This window comes from Bidens hawaiensis, unplaced genomic scaffold, assembly GCF_021521415.1.
Source record: "Bidens hawaiensis isolate Kalapana, Puna unplaced genomic scaffold, B.hawaiensis_p1.1 tig00022914_1, whole genome shotgun sequence".
In the NCBI taxonomy this organism is placed as follows: Eukaryota; Viridiplantae; Streptophyta; class Magnoliopsida; order Asterales; family Asteraceae; genus Bidens; species Bidens hawaiensis.
Window position 1 is genome coordinate 331536 of NW_027493588.1, and position 23189 is coordinate 354724.

A 23189-nucleotide genomic window follows, 5' to 3' on the forward strand; every position below is an offset into this window, starting at 1 on the left:
TGGTTGACCGGTAGACGATCAAACCAAGCTCTAGCAGCCCCAACAAGCGTCATTTGGAACATGTAGCACCACGTGGGTTCCGTCCAATTGCTGACGGTTGCCCCCGCTATGAACCTGTTCAAATGATCGTCTGGATCAGATAAACCGTCATATGTGCCTATGTTAGGCATTTGTTTGGCACTCTTTGGGGCGATTGCTTCCGCAATGTCCCTTGCAAACTTGGACGTTCCTGCATTCGCAACGTTTGGTCTGAACGTTTTGGAGAAGTCTCGTGGACTTCCACCTGTGGTTTTTGGTTTGAAGGCTTGTCCAAAATGCCTTTTCGGTTGGGATTCCGTTTCCTTACGCTTCCCTTTTGCCCTATGGCGAGGGTTCGCGTCGGAGTCGGATTCCTCCGAGTCATCCTCCCAGTATTCGAATTCGTCGGCCTGTTGCACGGAACGCAAGCGTTCGTCCAACTCAGCCTGGAATTCCTTTTGTCGTGCCTCCGCCCATGCCTTAACTTCATCGAGAGTCTGGCGGGGGAGTCTTCGTTTCTCAAACTGGGTATCGGTGGATCCCAGTAGGCGATCATTTACTGCACTTGCCCCAGCTTTGGTAAGTGGGGTAGTGTTCGTAAGATTTACTTCACTTGCCCCGGCTTCGGTAGCCGGGGTAGTGTTCGTAAAAACTGTGTTGCCGGTATTCCCCCCAGTAGCTGGGGTTGTGGTTACCGGAATTTCTCTAACCATCTTTGTAAAAGTTTGAAAAAACTGGAGAAAATTGTAGTTCTAGCTTTATGCACGGATGGCGCCAATGAAGAAACACTAACCGGACCCCGGGCAGATTACTGGTAACCTGGGGGTTAGATAGATGTTTCCCACGAGGGGTTAGACCCTTGGAAGATGGTTCTTCTGATAACCTGCAAAACAGACACCGTGAGCTCGTCACTGAGAAGGGGGGGGGTTCCTCCTTGTGACCACCCTCCGGCGTGAGAATCAGACTAGATTGCTCTTTAAATATAAAAGTATATTAAGAGATTGCTAGAGCAGATATCAGGTATATTATGATGATAATGTGATATGATATGATGAGATGAGATGGTCATACCATTTGTGGTATTTATAGCCGAAGGTAGGTTTCCAAGGAGGTATGGCCGGCTGCAACAGTGTTCCTGTTTACCAACAGTAGCCTACGCACGTGCCCTGCTGGTAGTTGGTGGGTAGGTAGCGGCTGATAGCGACCAGGCCTGCTGTATACTATTCCTTTTCCACCAACTGCCGGCTACGCACGTGGTATGACAGGAGTTGGTGAGTAGGCAGCGGCTAATAGTGACATACAGTGTAGGAACATGCTGCTCGCCATACTGTTGTCCATAAGCTGTCGTATCTTTAGTCAGATCTTTTTCCCATACCTCGTCAGGTACAGTACAGAAGATCTTCCCGTATCGTACGGACTGGCTTATTTGGGCGGGAGTATTCCCCCTCCCACCCTTGTGCGGGATTGTTCCCGGCTTCGCTCATTCCTTCAGGTGACACTGAATGATTGAGAGCTAAGTGCCTTGTGCGTGTAGCCTTGCTGCGCGGGTGGCCTTCCCTAATGGCTTGTATCCGAGGCTGCGGGGACAGGCGGAGTCCTTTACCATTGGGAGGCATTTCCTGCGGGACCAGCTTGCATACTGCGCGTAAGGACGTCACGTCTCTGAGCATGGTTGGTCCTGCGGATCCAGTTGTTTTCTGCGCAGACGTCCCTGTTTAAGGTGAGTCTTGCGGGTCCAACTGGGCTCTGCTGGGACCTACCTCTTCACTTGTTATACGTACTAGTCACGAGCCATGGATGCAGTTTCTTGTGCTCTTGTAGCAGCAGCAACAGTCGTCTTGTTTTATGTATGGAGAGCATGGAGCTGGTTGTGGTTAAAACCAAAACGGGTCGAAAAGTTTCTAAGAGATCAAGGGCTCGAGGGTACGCCTTATAAGTTCATGTTCGGAGATTTTAAAGATATGGCGGAGATGACGAACCAGGCCAGGTCTCAACCCATGAGTCTAACTCATGATATTGTTCCTCGAGTCTCGCCTTTCTTCCACAAATCCCTCACCACTCTTGGTATGTGATTTTCTTATTTTTATTACAGTGTCTTTTAATGTAAATTTGTTATATGTATGCAAGTTCATATCTGTTCATATCCTATAACGGTATAACCTATTAGTTTAGCGGTAAGGTGTTTGCTATCACAAATGTGTTAGTGAGTTTAGTTCCTTGAAAGTGTGATATTATGTGGTATTCTAACTTTTAGGTAAAAAATAAAAATTGTTGTTGAAAAATTGTAACTACATACAAAATATAGAAATAAAAATGTTAAAAGTAAATTCCATTCTTTATTAGTTAATAACTAGTATTAAGCCGCCCTCCCCCCCCCCTAACCACCCCCCGCGGTTACGACGAGGGCATAAAACCATAAAAAAAAACTAATATGAAAATGTTTTTATCAAACCCGTGTGTTGAAGGGGGCCGCTACAAGAAAATGAAGCTATTGCAACACCGGTAAAAAGTTGCACTAGGCCTTTAAAAAGTTGCATTAGGTCTAATGCAACCTTTTATCAAGGGCTGCGTTAGGTGAAGTTGCATTAGACCTAATGCAACATTTTTGTTAGATAATGCAACCTTTTTTGAAAGAGTTGCATTTACTATTTAATTGCAACCTTTGTAGGATGCAACCTTTTTGACATGCTAATGCAACTTTTTTACACTTAAATGCAATATTTCTAACACATAAATGCAACCTTTGCTACACTCTAATGCAACCATTATTTTCTTTTTAGTAAAAAATGCAACCTTTTTTTAAATTAAACGCAACACTTTTTTAAGATTTTAGCTCTAACAAATGCAACTTTTTTACAAGCAAATGCAACTATGTAGCTCATTGCTTGATGTACAGAACTTTCTATTAACATGCAATACTAACTTGATCACACCAACATAATAATAACAAGATAAATATTAGATAATCGTATATTGCAGTTTAACATATTTCCAATCTCAAGTTTGCTCCTACCCGTCTCTAATATCCTAAACTGCTCTAGTAGGCAGCTTTTCTATAATATCCACATCTTAGCTTCAAAGTTTGCTTGTAGGCTGTCAACATCTTTTGTTCTAGCTCAACTTTGTTCCTTTGACGGTCTTCTTCAATTTCTTTTAGCATTTCAATCAATTGTGTTACAACTTCAAGGCCCTATTTGAATGATTCCATAAGCCCTCCTGGAATCATGTAAGCATGGCTCACTTCTAGTACGTAACACCTTTCCCATAAACTCGAAGGTAGACTTCATGCTCCTTGTTCATTGCAATCAACCAGACTTCCATCTTCTGAGGTGTGTATTTTTTCCATTTGATCCTTCAAAATGATAAGTAAATATTTTCAAATTAAAGTAGCAAGCAAACCAACAAAACTATTTGCTTGTTGAAAATTATCCCAATAACAATTTAATAATGGCGTTCAATAAAGCTAAACATATAATAGACTGATGAAAAGATTTATACAGATGATAATCCAAGTAGCTCAGTTCTGCACTGGATAATGCTCAGTTCTGCACTCTTGATTCAGTTAGATAGTATACAACTCCAAGCTGCATAATGTTTAGTGTGATAATTATCAGCACAAATGCATTAAAATAGAAACGTTTTTAAAAGAAGTTAGCACTTACATTTGTTAAGTTGATTACTTAATCATAGATGAAAAAAATATGGCTTCATTTTTGATATCTATAGCTATGAGATAGGTAAAAGAGGTGCCCGAATCAAAAAGAGCAGTGAGAGATGAGTCAATCTACAATGACCCAACACAAACTTAAGAACTGTTATGTTAGAGGTATCGTTACACAAAACATAAAATATTTAACAATGAAAGAAAGTTTAAAAGGGTCAAGAATGAGACTACATGATGTGCGGCTTACTATGGTGAATCTACATTAAAGAGAGTGCCTTTATGACCAAAACTATGGTTATTAATTTTAATGGTGTTGAAAAATACTCTTATAAGTAAGAAAGACACTATAGAATTGGCTTGGTTACTATTTAATCCATCCATTCTAGCTTTCCATAGTTCCATAAATGTGATATATTTCGGCATCCTGTTTATTCCTATGTATCAATTAACAACAACCAGCAACATAAAAAAGGAACAATATGAAGCCTCATAATAAAACATTTTCAGAAAGTTATAGAAATAATTTGTATATACGGCTCAACAAACATTGCTTTATCAAATAAAAAAATCTATCAGTCTAAATGTGTTACCAAAAACACTATGTGGAATTTGATTAAGTTTAATTTAGATTTCAACGGCTATGGAAATAACGAGTAATGATACAAACTTGGAGAAACAATAAAGAAACTTACTTGATTGTAGTGGATGGTGGTATATATAATGGAACTATAATCATCTCCTAATATAAATCTCCATATGTTGGTTTTGCAGCCTCAAAATCAGAAATCTTTGCGTTGAAGTTCTACATTGCAAACCGAGTAGCTAACTCATTATGTATATAAAATAGGAAGATTATTATATGTTCATAGAAGAAACATAAAACAAATAAGATATTGTTAGCTTACTGCTTTTACCTGAATTAAAGACTCCATGAGAAAAACCAGGCTAAAGCATTAGAATTTATATGTAATAATATGAATCCTAAAAATTTACCACATGAAGTAAATCTTAATTGGCAGATAGTTGAAAAAAAATTATGATCGAATGACCCTGCACTCCTGTAGTCACATGATTAAGTGATTGTTAAATAACATTAACAAAGCATTAGATATTATCAGGTCTGAGGGGCCTCGTTTGGGTCTTGAATTAAACGTTAAGAAAACAGAGTTATTTTGGCCAACATGCAATGGGGTGAAGGCACAGGAGGGGTTGTTCCCTTGCGGGATTGGAAGGCCGGTGCTTGGCGTGAAACTCCTTGGTGGTGCTGTAAGCCAGGATGCGGGGTTTATCAGCAGTTTGGCTATGAAAAGGGCATCTAGCGCTGTGGAACTGATGAGCTGTCTCCCAAGACTTCGGGATCCTCAATGCGAGCTTCTTTTGCTTCGCTCATGTATGGGAGTCGCCAAGCTTTTGTTCGGTTTGAGAACATGCCAACCTATGTATGTGGGGGAAGCTGTTTCTATATTTGACAATGGTCTTCGAAGGGCGATTGAGGACATCGTGGTTTGTGGAGGTCCGTTCTTTGGGGATCTCCAATGGAGGTTGGCGTCACTTCCGATCCGTTATGGGGGGTTGGGTCTCTGTTCGGCCGAGGATGTATCTACATATGCTTTTGTGGCTTCGAGAGCACAGTCGTGGTGTTTGCAAGACCATATTCTTCGGGGTTGTGATATTCATAGGTTGGACTCTGATTATGGGTGTGCGATGGATCGTTTACGTACTTCACTTCCAGATTTTGATCTTAGCGGGTTCTCTAATAAGGACACCGCCCCCCCTAAAGCCCAACATGTTGTGGCGAGTGCCTTATTTAGTGGAATCGTCAAGAGTTTAGAAGTGAAGTTTGATCTATCCCCTCGCCAAAAGGCGGTGTTTGAATGACTTCGGGCTCCTCGGGCTCAGGATTTTCTAACGGCTATCCCCATTGAAGGATTAGGCCAACGTATGTCGGGTTTGGAGTATCGGGCTATCCTTAAGTACCGGTTAATGATCCCTATGTTCCCGACGGATGAACCTTGCCCAATTTGTCGCAAGGTCTGTTTGGATTCTTTTGGTGACCATGCGGTGCATTGCAAAGAATTGCCTGGCTTTAAATACAGACATGATCTGGTTAGGGATGTTCTGTGTGATGTTCTTAAACGGGCAGGGATTTCTGCTAAAAAGGAGGCCCCTGTTAACTTTCTCACGGATCCTATTGAAGGGAGGTCTACTTTACGACCAGCTGATATTCTTGTGTTCGGGTGGGCAGGGGGGAACACGCCTGTGTGGATCTTACAGGAGTGTCTCCTCTTGTTGGGCTCAGGGACCGTGGGTTTGTTGTGGGTCAGGCTGCGTTGAAGGCTGAATCGGGCAAAGTTGTTAAACACGAGAAAGCTTGTTTAGATAATCAACATGTCTTTCTACCATTTGCCTTTGATACATTTGCTTTTCTGGCTCCAGAGGCTGTGAAATTTTTGAGTAGGGTTCAGCGCGTCGTACACGGAACCTCTTCAGCTTCTAGGTCTCAAAGCTTCGTTTTTAGCAGGATTGGCTTTGCTGTTCAAAAGGGGGGTTGCGGCGCAGCTTGTTGCCCGTTTGCCTGCCACTTTATTGTAATCGTTTTATAGTAAATTATATAAAACTTCGATTATTTGTTATTAACAAAGTAGTAAGCTGATAACCATTACCAAAAATCAACATCGAAGTCTATAACCATTAACCAACATACTTTATAGTTTTATAATTTGTAATGGAATTTTTTAAAGCCTTGAAGCAGGGTGATATCTCATAGACATTTACTCGAACAATTTGTGTGCACGTAGTAACATGAACAAATAATCCACAATTAATGTAAAAGAAAACTATCACATCATCAAAGAAATAGAAAATTAAGTAGAAGGGTTTAGTTCGATCGAGAAAACATATCCAAAGTCAAGCAAACCTAATAATTGAGTGTAATCGTTGAATCAAAAAGACTGAATCGAGAAGATTTGATGTTGAGCAGAAGATAGACGTTTCCAGAGACGAATCATGAGAGTCAAGTCTCAAAACACTTATCATGGTTAAACAAAAAAATAGGGATAACAGAGAAGTGGGTGGAGACGGTTAAAAGAAAATCGAGAGACACGTGGAAATCAAAGACAAACATTGATTAGTACTACTTTATAAGGGGCGGTAACTTTTTGACAGGGAAATTAAGAGCAGGAACTTTTTATTTTTCATTTTTGGGAATTTTATTGTTTAGTTAATAAAAGAAGCATTATTTTCATGACTAAAAGTTATTGTTTAGTTAATAAAATACAATTTCTCCGGTAGAGACCCCGCTCGAATTCCACCTTTGTCATTTTTGGGTGGGTATTTGGCAATGAAGAATTTGAACTAGGCCTTGTGTAAAGGTTGTCAGTTCGAACCCGAAGCTCACTTGGTTTTCGTCCCGCCGTGTGTTATGCCAGAGATTTCTACTCTTGTGGTGGCTTAACGACTGCCAAGTGGCAGTCGGCGGTATGGTTTCCTGGGGAAACGCCCAAGCCAAACTCTAAAGCCAGTGTGGGCCCGGTTAAGACAACATAGTCTGGCTAGAGTGAGGCATCGAGGCTCTCCAAATTCGAAGAATGCGGTAGCCTAAATACAAGAGAGTCATCGTTCTATAAAAAATACAAAATAAAAAACAATAAAATTAATAAAATACCAATTATAGATTTAGAGTTGGACAACATTTGGAAGCATCTCCAATACCCCAAGTGAATCTTATTAAGAAGAAATGTCAACCGTTTATATTGATTTTGATGCTTAAGTCTGACTCAACAAGAGCACCATTAGTGAGGAAAATAGACAACGTGGAAAAACCCCTTTTGTAAAGTTCAATTAAAATTTGTTATTGTTAGAATAAAATAATAACTTGATATTAATATTGTTTATATATATATAGGGAAGGGTTAACGTACAAATGAAATTAACGTGCTAAACATGAGAATCAAGTAGAGTAATTATATATACAAGTAGAGTAATTATGTAATTACACCATAGAGTAATTAATTACGTAATTACTCTATGGTGTAATTACATAATTACTCTACTTGATTCTCACGTTTAGCACGTTAATTTCATTTGTATTTGATCCAAACCATATATATATATATATAAGTTAATGATAGTGCTCGGAGTCATTAACAACCAATTTCGGTAGTTGACGGTCGGTTATGGCCAAAGGTGATCAAATACATATATTGATGCTTGTATAGGCTTGCTGATGGTTAAAATAAGGTCATGATACTCCATCAGGTTAATTTAATAATTACTTATCACTTAAAGTTAATTGATGTTCAATTAGGGTAGCTGATGCTTAGTTAAGGCTAACGTGGTCATTAATAACCAATTATAGTTATTCATGGCATGTTAGGGTCAAAACTTGTCAAATAGGGTTATTGATGTTGGATAGGCTTTTTAATGGTCAATTACGGTCATTGATGCTGTATTAGGTCAATTAGAATCAACGGCAGTCATTTTTGGCCATTCTGGTTAATCTTGGTATCTATAGAACAATGTGAGTTATTTTTGGTTAATCAAGGCCATTGATTTTGTTTTTTCTAACTTTTTTTAAGATGAATATACATCTAAGGATCATCACTTAAGGTCATTAACAACCATTCAAGGTTATTATGTGAATTACATTAGATGGTGATGTATGATTACTATAGATCACCCTGGATTATTGATGTTCAATGTTCAAATAGCGTTATTGACTGGAGGGTACTTAAGTCATTAACAACTATTCACGGTTACGCCCACACCATAGCCTAGTGACCGACACTAGAATGCGTGTAACCGATACTAAAATGCATGCGCGTAACCGAAACAAGAATGCGTGTAATGAACGTTGTATTCGTAATTGATGCCTGTTACTCGTGCGGATCAACGAGTTAAGTGCACAGCAGAGCCTAGTGAAGTGCACCTTTTGGCTTCGAAATGTGCGTAACCGACATTTATGCATGCGTAACTAGCATTGAAATACGAGTTATGGATAATTCCTATTTAATTGTACCAAAAGTACACTCACGTGTTTCCTTTATATATATATATATAATAAATTGTTTAATATTACCATTATATATAATAGGTTATCATAGAGTGGAATTTGATCTGAACCGTCCGATAAGAACCAAGATTGAATATTGGCCGTTCGATAAGGATTAAAAGAATTTGATTTGAACCGTCTAATAAGAATATAATCAGAAAGTTGAGCAAACAGATTCACCATCCCCTGCTTTTCAGTCCTGATTTTCCCGTCTAAACCTTCATCTTTTAATTCTTGTATCACAAAGCAAAACGAATCAAGTTTCTGATTCATTCCCATAATGGCATGCACATTAACCCGCCCTCATTTGAACTTTTTTTCGTCTCCATATAATGTATAGTTGAATTCTTTTTTTTGTTTTCTATTAAGTTTGTGCAAGGTTTTGGTGATTTGGATGATAGCAGTGGGGTGTTGTATATACACAGAGTTATGGGAAGACAGCTTTGCTTGTATATGAATTTACCATGTTAGAAAACAAGTATTATTCATATGACGAGTGGTTGATTGAGTGCCTAATATGCCAAGAGGAAGATTCCATCACTGCTCTTGCAATAACAATCATAAGGTAAAATCTTGTCATTAGTTTTATGCTATGATTTAATTATTTTTTGTTTGTGGTTAATAAGTTTGTGCATTTTAATGTTTTTAATTAAAACACAGATTTTGTTGAACTGATAGAGTTATAATACTTATTTTGAAGGAGATGCTGAACTTATGTTGAGAGTTTGGGTACCATGTATGCTATTATACCAGATGCTTACATTCTTTTCAACCAATGTAACTTTACCCAATGAGCTAGGTATTATCTCCATTTTCCACACTTCTCATTATGTATTTGATTATCATTCTTCAACTATTACATGTAAAGCTCCTTTCATTTGTGTTTTTTTTTTTGGTTTTGATTGTATCTTACTTGTAAAGTTGGTATTTGTTCAAATTATTATATGTTGCAAATGTAGGTGTTTTCTAGGATCAGATCATTATTACAGAAGCCCAATGCTCTAAAAACTAGGGTTAGTGCCACTCACGCTGCAAGGACACTTGGAGTCGTCTCAAGTCTCAACTATGACCAAAGAGCATTTGCTTGCTGCTGAGGCCTCAGAGTAAGGTGTTTATTTGAACTGAATTATAGTGACATGTTTAATATACAGTTTTTAATTGTGAGGTTCTTTTTTAACGTTTTTTTATGTGGAGATGTCAGCCCGAGTTGTTCCATTTCTATATCAATATATTTCATGACGCCAATGTATATGTTGCATACTTGTAAGTTGTGATCGTGATCGTGATCGTGTTCGTGTTCATGATCTTGAATGATTTTACTTTTCATGATTAATTGAAATGTTGTTGCTTCTTTGCAGAGTTAAAGAATATGGAATTTGTGATTCATGGATTCGTGCTGCGATTGCTTCCAGGTCTCGGTTGTTTTCTACTAGAAGTCATAGGTTCTGCATATAAATGATGGTCTATTAACCAATTATTTTTTAAAATTTGTAGGTAAGATGGAGTCTTTATCTGACAACATCTGTAGTAAACAGTTATAGTTAATCTGGTCAAACTGTATTTAAGGGTCATCAACAAGGAAAGGTTGTCTCACATTCCAATTCTATTTTACATGCTCCCTTTTTAAGTTTTATCTTTCTGTTATAATTTAAGGTATCGAGAAGTAGGGGTGCAGATATATGACACGGCACGAACCTAACACGAAATTTTATGGTTAGTTGGTATAAACGAGATGGGGTCAATTTTGGATCGAGCCCGCGAACCCATTTAGCTAAACATGTTTTCAGGTCAACCAAGTGAGTTCGCGGGTTGGCCCTATTATTTTTATTTTATTTTTTAATAATATGTTTTATGTAATCAAATAAATTAGTTGGCTATCTTATGCCTAAATATAAAACTAAAATGGAAATTGACAAAAAAAATTATGATTAGAATATAATGTAAACTTAAAGTATCAATATGTCAAAAACAATAACAAATAAAAAAATCTTCAGGTTAGACAGGTCATGTTCGGGTCAGCCCGCAAACACTCCCCGTTAACTTCGACATGGGTTTAAATTCGTATACTTCAACATGGTTTAGAATATTATTATAAAACATAGTTTTTAATCAAATATTTAACATAAATAGTAACTATTATAAAAAAATGGGACTAAAAACAGTCCCTTTTCGACCCAAACATGTTTTGACACGTTACACAACTTTGCTTGGCTAGCCTATTGTGCTCTGCTTCTTAACGGGCCACCTGTCAGTTTAATTTTTTTTAATGTGTGATGTGTTATAACATGCTCATACGCTTGTGACCTGAAACCGGACCGGAATCATTTGGAAAGAAAGTTAGGAACCGTGACCCGTTTTATTTAAAATTCACGGCTAGGGTTCATGGGTTTCGCGGGTTTCATGGGTCAGACCCATTTTATGCACACCCATACTTGTGATCTTTTATAGGAACTTGATGCTGCGCTTGAAACTGTTCCCGAGATTAAAGAAGTGGTTGGTAATGCTTGTGCAGCAGACAATGCATTGACTGTTGACAAAAGAAGCAGACTTATCCAAGTTTGTGAAAGATTATGGTAAAATATTACTTTTGTGTATGATTAGTATTGATAAATTTAATTGCATTTTACTAGAAGTTGCAAGATTGGCTGGCCGGGCAGGTTTTATAATTGATCAAAACGGGTTGGCTGATCCATTAGTGCATTATCTATAAGTAAAAAACAAATTACTACCATAACAAATGGGTAGAAATGGCGACCTCTTCATTTGAAAGATATGAGTTTGACTTTTACTACTTGCTAAAATAGTTTTTGTATTACCTTAATACCATTATTCCTTCTAATTTATATATGTGCACAGCTTTCAAATAAACAAATTGTTCAAGAATGTACGGTTAGGAAACTACGGACAAGGGTAATTCTTTTAATTTATAGTGATTTCTTTTACTTCATCTATTGAATTTACATTTTTTTAACGTTATAGGATATCATATTCTGTCTACAAAACACCAAAAATGGCATAATAGTTTCAATTATATTGATGATAAGTTGATAAAAATGTATGCAGGATACAGACATACAGTCACTGAAGAGCGAAGACCTGTCAATGTCTCCGTCAATTCAATTTCTTACTCTATTGGGTTGAAACTATTTGTATTTGAAAATGTATTATTATTATTATAAATAATTTATTTTTGAAGCCTAAAGTTTCTGCATTTACAATACATCAACTTCCGGAAGCAATGACTGTTCTCATATGCCAGAGGGTGCCATCATTCGGGTCACCTGAAAAGGTCAATACTGTCCAATGTTCAAGAAACTGAGAAGTGGTTTGTTGGTTCAAATGGATCTCTCACTATACTCCAAAGGCTTATTTTCTAAATATTTTCTTTACCAATCTAACTAAAGTGTATTTTAAGCTTTGAGGTTTGTCATGATATTATGATATCATGTTTGGGTTTTTAGTTTACGGGATGAGGAATGTGGCCAACTGCAGCTTCTACACAAGATTCTTTGCTCAAAAACATGAAATCAAGTTGTTTTGCGAACATGGCCACCTGCAGCTTGAAGTTGTCGCCAACAGCTTGCTTTTGCTGCTTGTCTGCTGATTGATCCATTTTGTTTTGTAAGTTGTGTTTTCGTTTTCTCCTTTACTTGAAACTTGAAATCCTCTTATGTATGTTCTAAATTGTAAGTAGCATTTAGCAATATGACAAGTATGCATTTTCTCTATGATTGATGATTGTGTTAAAATACAAGAAATTCTGTAGTTGACTATGTCTTTTTTTTTTTTTTTTTTTGCAATGAATTGATTAAACTTTTTTCCCTCTTCTTAGAATTGAAACTATAACTCTAATTGTGCAAATTCTTTTGTGCTTTGTTCAGGATTATGTTTAGCTGTAGTATTAATATGTATATGTTTCCTTGAGTATATATTGTTATAATAATCATGATAAATTCTCTTTTCATGCGTATCTTTTAAAGTTGACATAATCGTGTTTTGGGCCCACTCAATCCACACTTAATATACACATGTTTTGAACCAAACCCATTTGGCCCGTTACACCAACCCACCTAACCTATATGTTTTGACCCCTCTAATAATGTGGCTGATCTTAATAACTTCTTGTGTATTTGCCGATAATCACGGGAATGTAGGGCATGGCTGCTATAGGTGATGTGGTTCGTGTTATGGTGAGTGAACACATAGAAGAGCTCAACCGTTTGAACGCTTTCATACAGGGGGACTACTAAACAGGTTAAGAAATGCAACCAATGGTTATACAGAAAGAAGGGTGTGTTTCATTTTCAATAATGAGGTAGCTATTTTAGGTGTGTATAAATATTCTCCGATTGTTTCTCATGTTTCTTCTGTTATCGAGTATTGACGATGTTGTCACCCAAGATTGGGGATAATAATGAAATTTTAGATGCTTGAAGCTTTTTATCATTTAAATAATTATTAATTAGGAGTTCGTGTTTGATGTTGGTGAGTTGTTTGCTAACTTATATGGGGTATTTGTGGGTTTATTAAAATGTTATTTTATTTTATCATTTGCAATTTGGCTTCTGTCAAGAGTTTATTCTCTTAGAAATGGAACACTTCTCATGTTCATGCAATGATTAATTTAGTTATGACATTTGATTATGGTTGTAGCTGAATAATTATATGAGTTTAAATCATGAAGCAATTTCCATGTATGATTTTTGTGGTCGAAAAACTCCGGTATATATTGGTTTGTCAACTGTGTGGGGAAATCTGTCTATTGCATACGTTTCTTATCTATATTTTTATGGTTTGAAGACGTTAGATTCATTCTAATTCAAGCATCAAGCAATGCAGATTGGTGATTGGGTTCTAGGGATTGTTATAAAATTAGGTCTCAAAGTGTGAAGGAAATCGGAAGTGATTGACGTCATCATTTTTTTGTTCCTTTTAATGAAGTCGGTCTTTTTTACACATAAGTAAGATGAGCTACGCTTTTTCGTTCAAGTGCAAAGAAAGATAGTTTGTCGTTATTTTATTAAATATATTATTAGAAAGATAGTATTCTATTAATGCATTCATCACATTCTCGCGTTGATGTTCCCGTCCACCGGACGAGTAAAGTGCTAGTTTGTAATGATAACGGATTACCTTTTTCTGAATGAGTTAAATTTATCATTTATAATATTAAATTTAGAGCCGGCTTGGGGGGGGGTGTCCTCGACTCGATTACCCCTTAGGCTTGATTTTTTTTATTTATATATATATATATAATATATCTATTCTTAATGTTTAAAGTCGATTACTCAATTCATTTAAACAAATTTCTATATAAAAAATTGTTTGCGCGACCCAAATTATAACCAATAGGCCAATTTAAGCATTTAACTGTCTAAGCGGAATAAAATTTTAACTTTTAACAACGGTTCAAATTTTTCTCGTTTTCAGTCCAAATTTTTAACCATTATGGGGGCGACCCTGATTTACTTAATGACATTTTAACATGAAAATAAAATTAAAAAATGCTCAAAATGGGCTATTCACAATCTGATAATGCTGACATTATGTATATGGATCATATTCATTAATGATCAAAAAGCAAAATGTATTTAAGTAAATAAGTGCCAACAGTTGATAGTAGAGTGATAAATGAGAGGCTTGGTGATTTATGTGACCCATGTTCGAATTCTGTCATCAGTTTTGGTGGTACCGGGTGATGATGAGAGATTAGGTGAGTAGATGAGGTCACTAGTTGAATCTTTGAACTGAACGGGTTATTCCTCACCACACTGTCGTGCCTTCGGGTGAGTGTTTCTCGGGCATTGACCTTAGGTGAGAGTTTTTCTCGGATCAAAAGACGAGTTTATCTAGAATATGATAAATTAACCAATAGCCAATTTAAAGGATTCTTTGACTATTAAAAAAAAAGTAAATAAACTACCCACTACTTGCTCAAAGCAACTAAACATGAGAAAAATGCAAGAAATCAAATAACCCACTTTCTCTACTTCACGCACTCATGGCCACATAGTAGAACAGGGTACGTATCACACAAGCAGAACACCATTGATTGATGAACATGTAAAAGCAATTAATCAAAGAGAAATAGGGAGAAAGAGAAAATCTATTAGCCGCACTGTAGATTAGGAAGAAGAAACATCGACTTATGTTTCGAATGAATTATAGTTCTTCATCAATTGAGCTACGGCTTCTACGAATGTTTGTATTGAATTAGCTTTGTTTTTTTATTAAGTCAAGCAAACTGAAGTTATTATTATAAGAAGTTGCCATAAATTTGCTTCTGGCCCAATAGTTTAATTTGTCTTCTATCTTAGCACCTACGCGTGTTCGAGGCCAGGGTTTTGTAAACAACTACTATTTTTTTATTTGGTCTTAAATTTGAGATATGTGCTTTAGTATATATTATTTAAATATCACTATACTATTATGTAAAATATTATTCACTATACTATTATATAAAATATTATTTAACTTTCACAATGCAATCTTTTTTAACAAAAGTTATAAATTTTAATAAAATTTGCAACTTTTCATGTAAAAAGGTTGCAATGTTTTTTAAACTTGCAACTTTTAAATAAAAGGTTGCAAATTTAATATAATGTTGCAACTTTTTATGAAAAAAGTTGCATTATATGATGCAACCTTTATGTTCAACAAAGTTGCATTATTAGCCAAGTTGTAAAGCGCTTTGCAACTTGGCCAATAATCGGGGAAAATAGATGTAAGAATGTTTAACTACACTTGCAAAATTTATACCGAAACTTTAAACAAAATATTGTAAAATATGAAAAGTATTGGGGACTAAAGTTTGAAAGTTGAAAAGTGTTGGGGTTAATTTAATATTTTATTATTAAATATTTATTATTTGATTATGCATAACAATTTGATGCACATTGTACAACTCATTATACACAACACTTTTAATGCATATTGTACAACTTGATAACTGTAAATATATAAATTTAGTAAATTTTGTAGAATATAATTGTATGAAAATGAAAGAAAATTCATAAACACCGAACATAGGCTATCAAATGGTGTATTTTTCCAAACTAAAGAGAAGGGTTCCAATTATGAAGTGTGAAGCTTTGATGATCCTAGAAGCAGTAATATATAGGAATAGATTAGGTGCCGCTAAAAAAAATCCTTTATTAGCACACAAGTTGAAATAATCAGACTTTTAAACTAATAAAAAAACGGATTGAATTCGCACAATATCGCGCATCGCCGTCAGAGAGAGAGGACAACGGATATTTAGATCGATGGAGCAAATGCAACATAGAACTAAGGGCATAACGTGCGTTGACAACAAGAGGCACGACATAAGGGCTATATAGCACGATCTACTATTGTAGCAGAGTATCTATGATTGTGAAGGAGCTATGATTGTGCAATATTACAGCAAAGTGAAAGAAGCTACAAAGATAGCAAGAGAACTGACGACTATGAAGTAGTACGTGAGAGATAACAAGAGAAATAAAGTCGTCACACCGGAGGGAAGATGGGGAAGTCGGCCGACAGCTACCCATGATCCAATGACAAAAAGCACAAAGAGATTTGTGGAGTGATATAAAAGAAGAAACCATAATCTAAGGCTGTCATACCATGTCGAATTCGTTCAAAGGAGACCTAATGCAGTTCTAACTTCTAGTTAAGATCAAAAAAAAAAACAAAACAAAAAAACAAAAGCAAACAAAACTGGTTACATACGGCTGAATGGAATTGAGAAAAGAAAGTAGAACGTATATTACTACCAAATATTATTATTATTATTATTAATTTTTATTTCATAACTAACATTTCTTTGGATTACTATATATTTTTATCGTACACGTGTCTATAATATACTAGGTTTAAAGCCCGTGTTATACACGGGATGATCCAAATTATAAAATTACAAATAAAACAAGTAATTACATAACATACATGAAAAATGTATTACATCTATGCTTGTATCTATACTATGTGTACATAAATTAATTTTATTTATATCACAAAATGATTTTGTTTAAATGAACTTAATAAAAAAATGACGTGCAAAAACGTACCCGAGAATGCTATTTCTATTGAAAGTTTCATTCTCAGTGTCATATATGTATAATTGAAAGAACTTTGATTATTAACCAATTTCAGGAATAAGACTTCTCATACAATAGTAGTTCTAACCCCTCAACCTAAATACAGAATAAGTGTTACCTTTATTGATATATTTATCAATTTACCACCAATCAAAGGAAAGGAGAACATTAAATTGTAATAACGGATGTTCTTCGATAACTACGTTTTTGAGCTACGCCATATAAAGATTTTGATAAGTTTCAGGGGGCTTCTCGACTTTGTCATAATGACAACATTTAATAACATGTTAATTTTGTGAATATTTTGCTTCATTTGAAGATAGTTTTGCATGACATGCTTTCCATACAACGTTCTAACCACCATTGAAGAAAAAGTTAATACTTACACAAATATGTCAAATTTGATAAAAGTTAGAAGCATTGATAGGTCTGAGGGTGACATGTCAAAAGTGTTCGAAATCTTTTTTTAAATTATAACAGTCAAGGGAAAAATAGTCAATTTGCCAAATCCCGACCTTTTGATTATTTCCAAAAATGCCCTTGAAAGTAATTTTGAAACCCGAATCATGTTTAAAATTCTAACCTTCACCCGCTTGTCATTTTCAAGCCAACACTTTGAACCTATAACAAATTTGATGATAAATCTATTTGCATTCTCAAACTTTTAAAAATACTTAAATTTCCCATTTTTGACCCGTAACAAATTTTGATCTAAATGTAATTAACTTGTACCAAGCAATCTATTTACCAACTTTTGACCCATAAAAATCAAATTTTAAGTTCTACAAAAAACCCGAAACAATCTTTGATAAAAAAAACTAAGAAATTAAATATGATAAACTTTGTTGTCTGAAAGTGATTGGCATATTCTATCAGTACATTTTCATATATATAGTTTACTAAATTAACCAAAAATAAATTGATATATTTAAAGCATATATTTATAATTTATATGACCATTTACAATAATAATAATTACAATAATAATAACAGATAAATTGATTGATTTTAAAAAAATGGATAGACTTTTAAGCATATATTTATAATTTAATGATTAAAAAATTACTTTGTAAAATGAAAGAATATTCGAGTTTTGATTTTTTTTTTACAATCTTCTACAATATACATAGTACAATATGTTAATGATAACATTTAAAACTATATTTTTTCAATCTTTGACAAACATGTTTTGTTGTTGATTTTTGGATTTCATCAAGTATTTTGGAATATATAGTAAAATAATATGTTAACATTTATTTGTATAAAAATGTATAGATATAATGTAAATAAAGTATAAAAGGAAAATGAATAATTACTGATCTATTAAATATATTAGGGTCAATTAAGATCTTAGTTTGAAATGAAAAAAATATGAGAATTAACTAAAAGATGACAAGTGTTCACAATTATTTTAATTTATTATACCATCACCAATGCAAAATATGTAACTGCATGCCACATCATCTGCTATACCACTTTTCTTTCCTTTCACACATTCTCTTTCATTATTTCCTCTCTCATCCTCCATCACAACATTCCAAATGCATGCACTTAGCCAAGGATTTTTCAACACTCTCTCTCTTCTCTCTCTCCTCCAACTCATCATCCATGTCACAAATGCAAGCTAAATGCATTGCATTGGGTTTGGTCTTAGAATAGATAGATGTGTGCATGGTATTTTGAATTTTGATATCCTCTCTTGATTAAATAGGTAAGAGTTGTTTTACATGGATGGGAACAAAACTTATGGTGCATATATCGGAGCCTACCATGATACGAGAGGTCTTGGCTAATTATAACAAATTTCAAAAGCCAAGAGGAGGAAATCCATTAATAAGGTTACTAGCTAAAGGGTTACTCGATGCTGAAGGTGATCAATGGGTCAAACACAGAAAAATCATCAATCCAGCCTTCCATATGGAGAAAGGTTTTTCTTACACTTGCTTTTTCTCCTTTTGTTACAAGATGTACCTTAGTTTATTATCATTTTTTTGCAGCATATGATACCTGCATTCTCTGTGAGTTGCAGTGAGATGATTGAAAAATGGGAAGAATTAGTAAACACAGAAAAATTATGTGAAGTTGACGTTTGGCCTTATCTTCAAACTTTTTCAAGTGATGTAATTTCACGTACAGTGTTCGGTAGTAGTTTTAAAGAAGGAAGAAAGATATTTGAACTTCAAAGAGAACTAACAGAACTAGTTGTAACGGCTACTAGTTCAGTTTACATTCCAGGATCAAGGTATATAAGTTAGTTTCAAAACTACTTAAGAGGTTTAAACTTTTGGATTTTGTTTTTCTAATTGGAAAAAATTGATAGATATTTGCCAACAAAAAACAATAAAAGGACGAAAGAGATAGAGCATGAAGTTAAGGGTTTAATAACTAGCATAATCAATAAACGTGTGGTTGCGATGAAAGACGGGGAAGCTAGCCATGATGATCTATTAGACATACTTCTGGATTCCAGTTACACAGAAATTAAGCAACATGGGAATAGCAATTCAGGAATAAGCTTCGAAGAAGTCATTGAATAATGCAAACTTTTTTACTTTGCAGGGCTGAGACCTCCAGAAATATGCTTGTTTGGACAATGATTTTATCAGGTCAACACTCGGAATGGCAGGCACTCACTAGAAATGAAGTTTACATGTTTTCAGCAATAAAATACCAGATATTGATGGCTTTAACATCTCAAAGTTGTAAGTTTCTAGTATTATAAGACTATCTCCATCTCTAGTGAGGTGGAAGAAATTTTTTATTTGTCTACAAGAGAGAGAGAGAGATATGGGGTGTTGGAGAAAGAAAGAGAGGCTACTCTGTAACATTCGTTACTTTTAAAACCGGAAACCCGACATGATATTTTTTTTAGAATTATAAAATTTAATGTTATTAATTATTGAAATCGTTATGCGGTGTAAGAAGTTTATTTATTGAATTGATAGTGGTTTAATAAAAAAAATATATATAATCGTCGTACTCAGTATATCCCACCAATAGCAATGCTATGGTAGGGTCTGAGGAAGGTAAGATGTAGACAGCCTTACCTCTATCCCATAGGGATAGAGAGGCTGCTTCCGGTGAGACCCCCGGCTCGATAGTAGTTTTGAATCAAGCCTTGGACATAAGACACATAACACTCAATCATCGGGACACCGGCTGATTGGTGCATGTGCCCTTGTCTTTCGGCTATCAACGCCACCACATGATGCCTGATTAACCTTCCGCCACTTTTAACGTTATTTTCACGTGATTAGTAAAATAACGTCAAAATTAGTGCAATTTTACTTTTCCCCACCCAAGGGTTCACACATATATACATTATATGTGCGCACCGCAAGCAGGGCGTTGGTTTAATAAAATTTGTAATATATATATATATTTAATAAAATTTGTAATATATATATAGTTTTATGAATTTGAAAATTGTTGCAAAGTTGTCTAAAGCTAAGGGGGGCTAAGTGTAATATTTTCAAAACACCTTTTACTTCCAGTTCATAATCAAGACTTGACGACTAAAAATCCGGCGACTTCCTTGTTTATTTTTGGTGAACTTTCAGCACCCAAATAACAACCGAAACATTAAATTGATTGCACCGTTGGAATCGTGCCAATAATTATGCAATTAATATTACGCGTTGTACGTAGTCAAAAACCTTCCAATTTGAGTCCCAAATCCCGACCAGAAATCACGGAGCTACCAAATCTCTAGTGCACGCAGTTCATACTTTATAAACCGACCCGCGTACTCATTTACGGACGCACCTTAATCACAAATCTATCTATCCCTTCACTCGAAATCGTTTCTCTGTATCTTTATTGACCGACGCCGCCGCCATCCTCATTTCCAACGAGGTCCACCATAGTTGAACAAGCAGCATTCGAAGTAAGTGATTACAGTATCTCGTTTTTATATTTCGATCAAGTACCCTAAGCATCTATAAGCAATCTGTAATTATTAAAAATGAAGTTTTGCAAATGAAATTTGTGGCGGCTTATTTGGGTTCTAAACTGAAACATGAACATCAATCTGTAAACGTTTTCCAAAACTATAACAGTTTGTGTATTTCTTTTATATGAATAGTATAATTAACAATTTTAATATGTTAATGTTTTTAAAATGAATTTGAAATATAGATAACATGTGGTACTATATCCCTTGTATTTATTTGATTATTTATTTATTTATTATTATTTTATTATTTAAAGAAAAAGAGATGAAAAAGTAAAGGAAGAAACTGATTTGATAATAAATATTTCGTATCATTATCAGCTTTGAAGATACATTTTTTTAATTGCACATATATAATAAAATTAATATTATCTACTAATTAAATAAGTAATTAGGCATTTTGAAATTTTGATATGTCATATACTGTCAAGTTATAAGGTTCGAACCGAAAATGTGTGAAATATTTTATGACAAACATTACAATTCTTGTACGAAAGTCGCAAGGGAACTTATGTCTTGTTAATCATTATAGGTTTTAGCAATGTTACTTCTCGCTCAAGGATTCATTTTTTTTCTTTTCTTTTGTTAGATATTTATTTTGTTTATACCTTAATAATTAGGACAAACTTTTGGGACTTCTCGCGAGACCAACTTGTTTGCTCTAATCTTAACCGTCTTCTCGTTACCGTATTCCGCATTTCATGTGAGTTCTTCATAACCCTATTTTAACGTTTTATGATATTTTTGGGGTAGCAAGTCACAAGTTTTTCTTTCGTTAGTTATGTGATTGTTTACAAACCGATTCGCTTATATCGTACATGTTAATATTATTCGTGCATATTGTTTATGATTATACGTGAACCTGCTTGCAACATGTTTATTGTTTTTATGGTGAAAGTTACGCAAACGCAAACACATACACATAGTGGGAGGGTCCGACGAGACGTACTCGCGCCGTCTAACGTTACGACTCCGGTTGTTTACGTAAGGTGGTTCTCGTTTCCCCGACTTCAATGGCTTCGGCTAAATGAATGGGAGGATGCCACTATTTGATTTCATTTACTTTACGCTTGAATACTTATTGCATGATGATCGTTGAATCGCGAGTTTCCTATATATATGTATACGCAAAAACTTATAAAAACTCACCAATTTAATTGTTGACAAAATATATTATTTTCAACGTGTTACAGGTTGAATCAATGGTGTGCTAAGGACGAAGATAATTAGTTTGCCTTAAGGTATTAGAAATAAAGAACTTGTTTTACTTTTTCGATGAAGTGTTCTTATTTTCTTTTATTTATGAACAATGTGTGTATTTTTGATGATATGAAATGAATTAAATATAATTAATGTCGCTTTAATAGCGTTACGAGCTTATGAATGATCTGTACGTTACACCCGGGCGTATTCCGCTTAAAGCCAGGGTGGCACATACTCCGGCATAGAGGGTGAGTGAAATCCTTGAAAACATACGGGTATGAGCAAATAATAGAGATAAACAATGAAAGAGATAAGTTATGACAATTTATTCCCTTTCCTAGTTTATGTATAATTGCAAGGATGTGAGAGGAGAAGAGAGAGGGAGCATCGCTCGTTCATTTCTTTCGGGCAAACAAATGTGGAGGGGGGGGGGGGGTATGTTTGCGACTGGCAAGGGAGCTGGTCTATGTTTACTTAATCCTTGTCGAATATCTTGTAGTTCTAAGTTGATGTTATATGTATCTTGATCACATTTTGCAGATGAACATTGTCTTCAATGAGGTTCTTAGGCTATATTCACCGGCAGCTTTACTTAGACGGCTAATACATGAAGATACCAAATTAGGTAACTTAACCTTGCCAGCTGGAACCCTTATCCAAATAAACATATTGACTTTGCATCATGATAAAGATATGTGGGGCGACGATGTGAACAAGTTCCTAAGAGATTTTCCAATGGTGTTTCAAAGGCTACAAATGGACAAGCTGTGCACCTCCCATTTGGAAGTGGACCGCACAAATGTATTGGCCAGAATTTTGCTATGATGGAAGCGAAAATAGCTCTTGCAATGATTCTGCAACGCTTTTTTTTTTGAGCTTTCTCCATCGTACTCGCATGCTCCGCACACTATGGCTACTCTTCAACCTCAGTTTGGCGCTCATTTAATTATACACAAACTTTAGGAAATTTATCACATATTCTAGTTTAGTTTTAGATATATGTTGTTATACATATACAAAAATTGGAGTGACATATGTTAATTTCGTATAATCATGTATAACTTGTAATCAGTCTTTGTTGAAATAATAAAACGGAATAACTTGAACACCAAAGAACAAGAGATCAAAGAATTGAGACAAAAATCAGTCACCGACAAATTAAGACTTTATTAATCACACTATTCACTAACTATCACCGTAATGAAATGGAAATGAAACGAG

General features: G+C 35.1%; 1 pseudogene; it reads left to right on the forward strand.

Annotated features, from left to right (window-relative positions):
* Positions 1–1811: 1811 nt before the first annotated feature.
* On the forward strand, positions 1812–22931 carry LOC143566593 (cytochrome P450 CYP72A219-like; annotated as a pseudogene).
* The last annotated feature ends 258 nt before the right edge of the window (positions 22932–23189 follow it).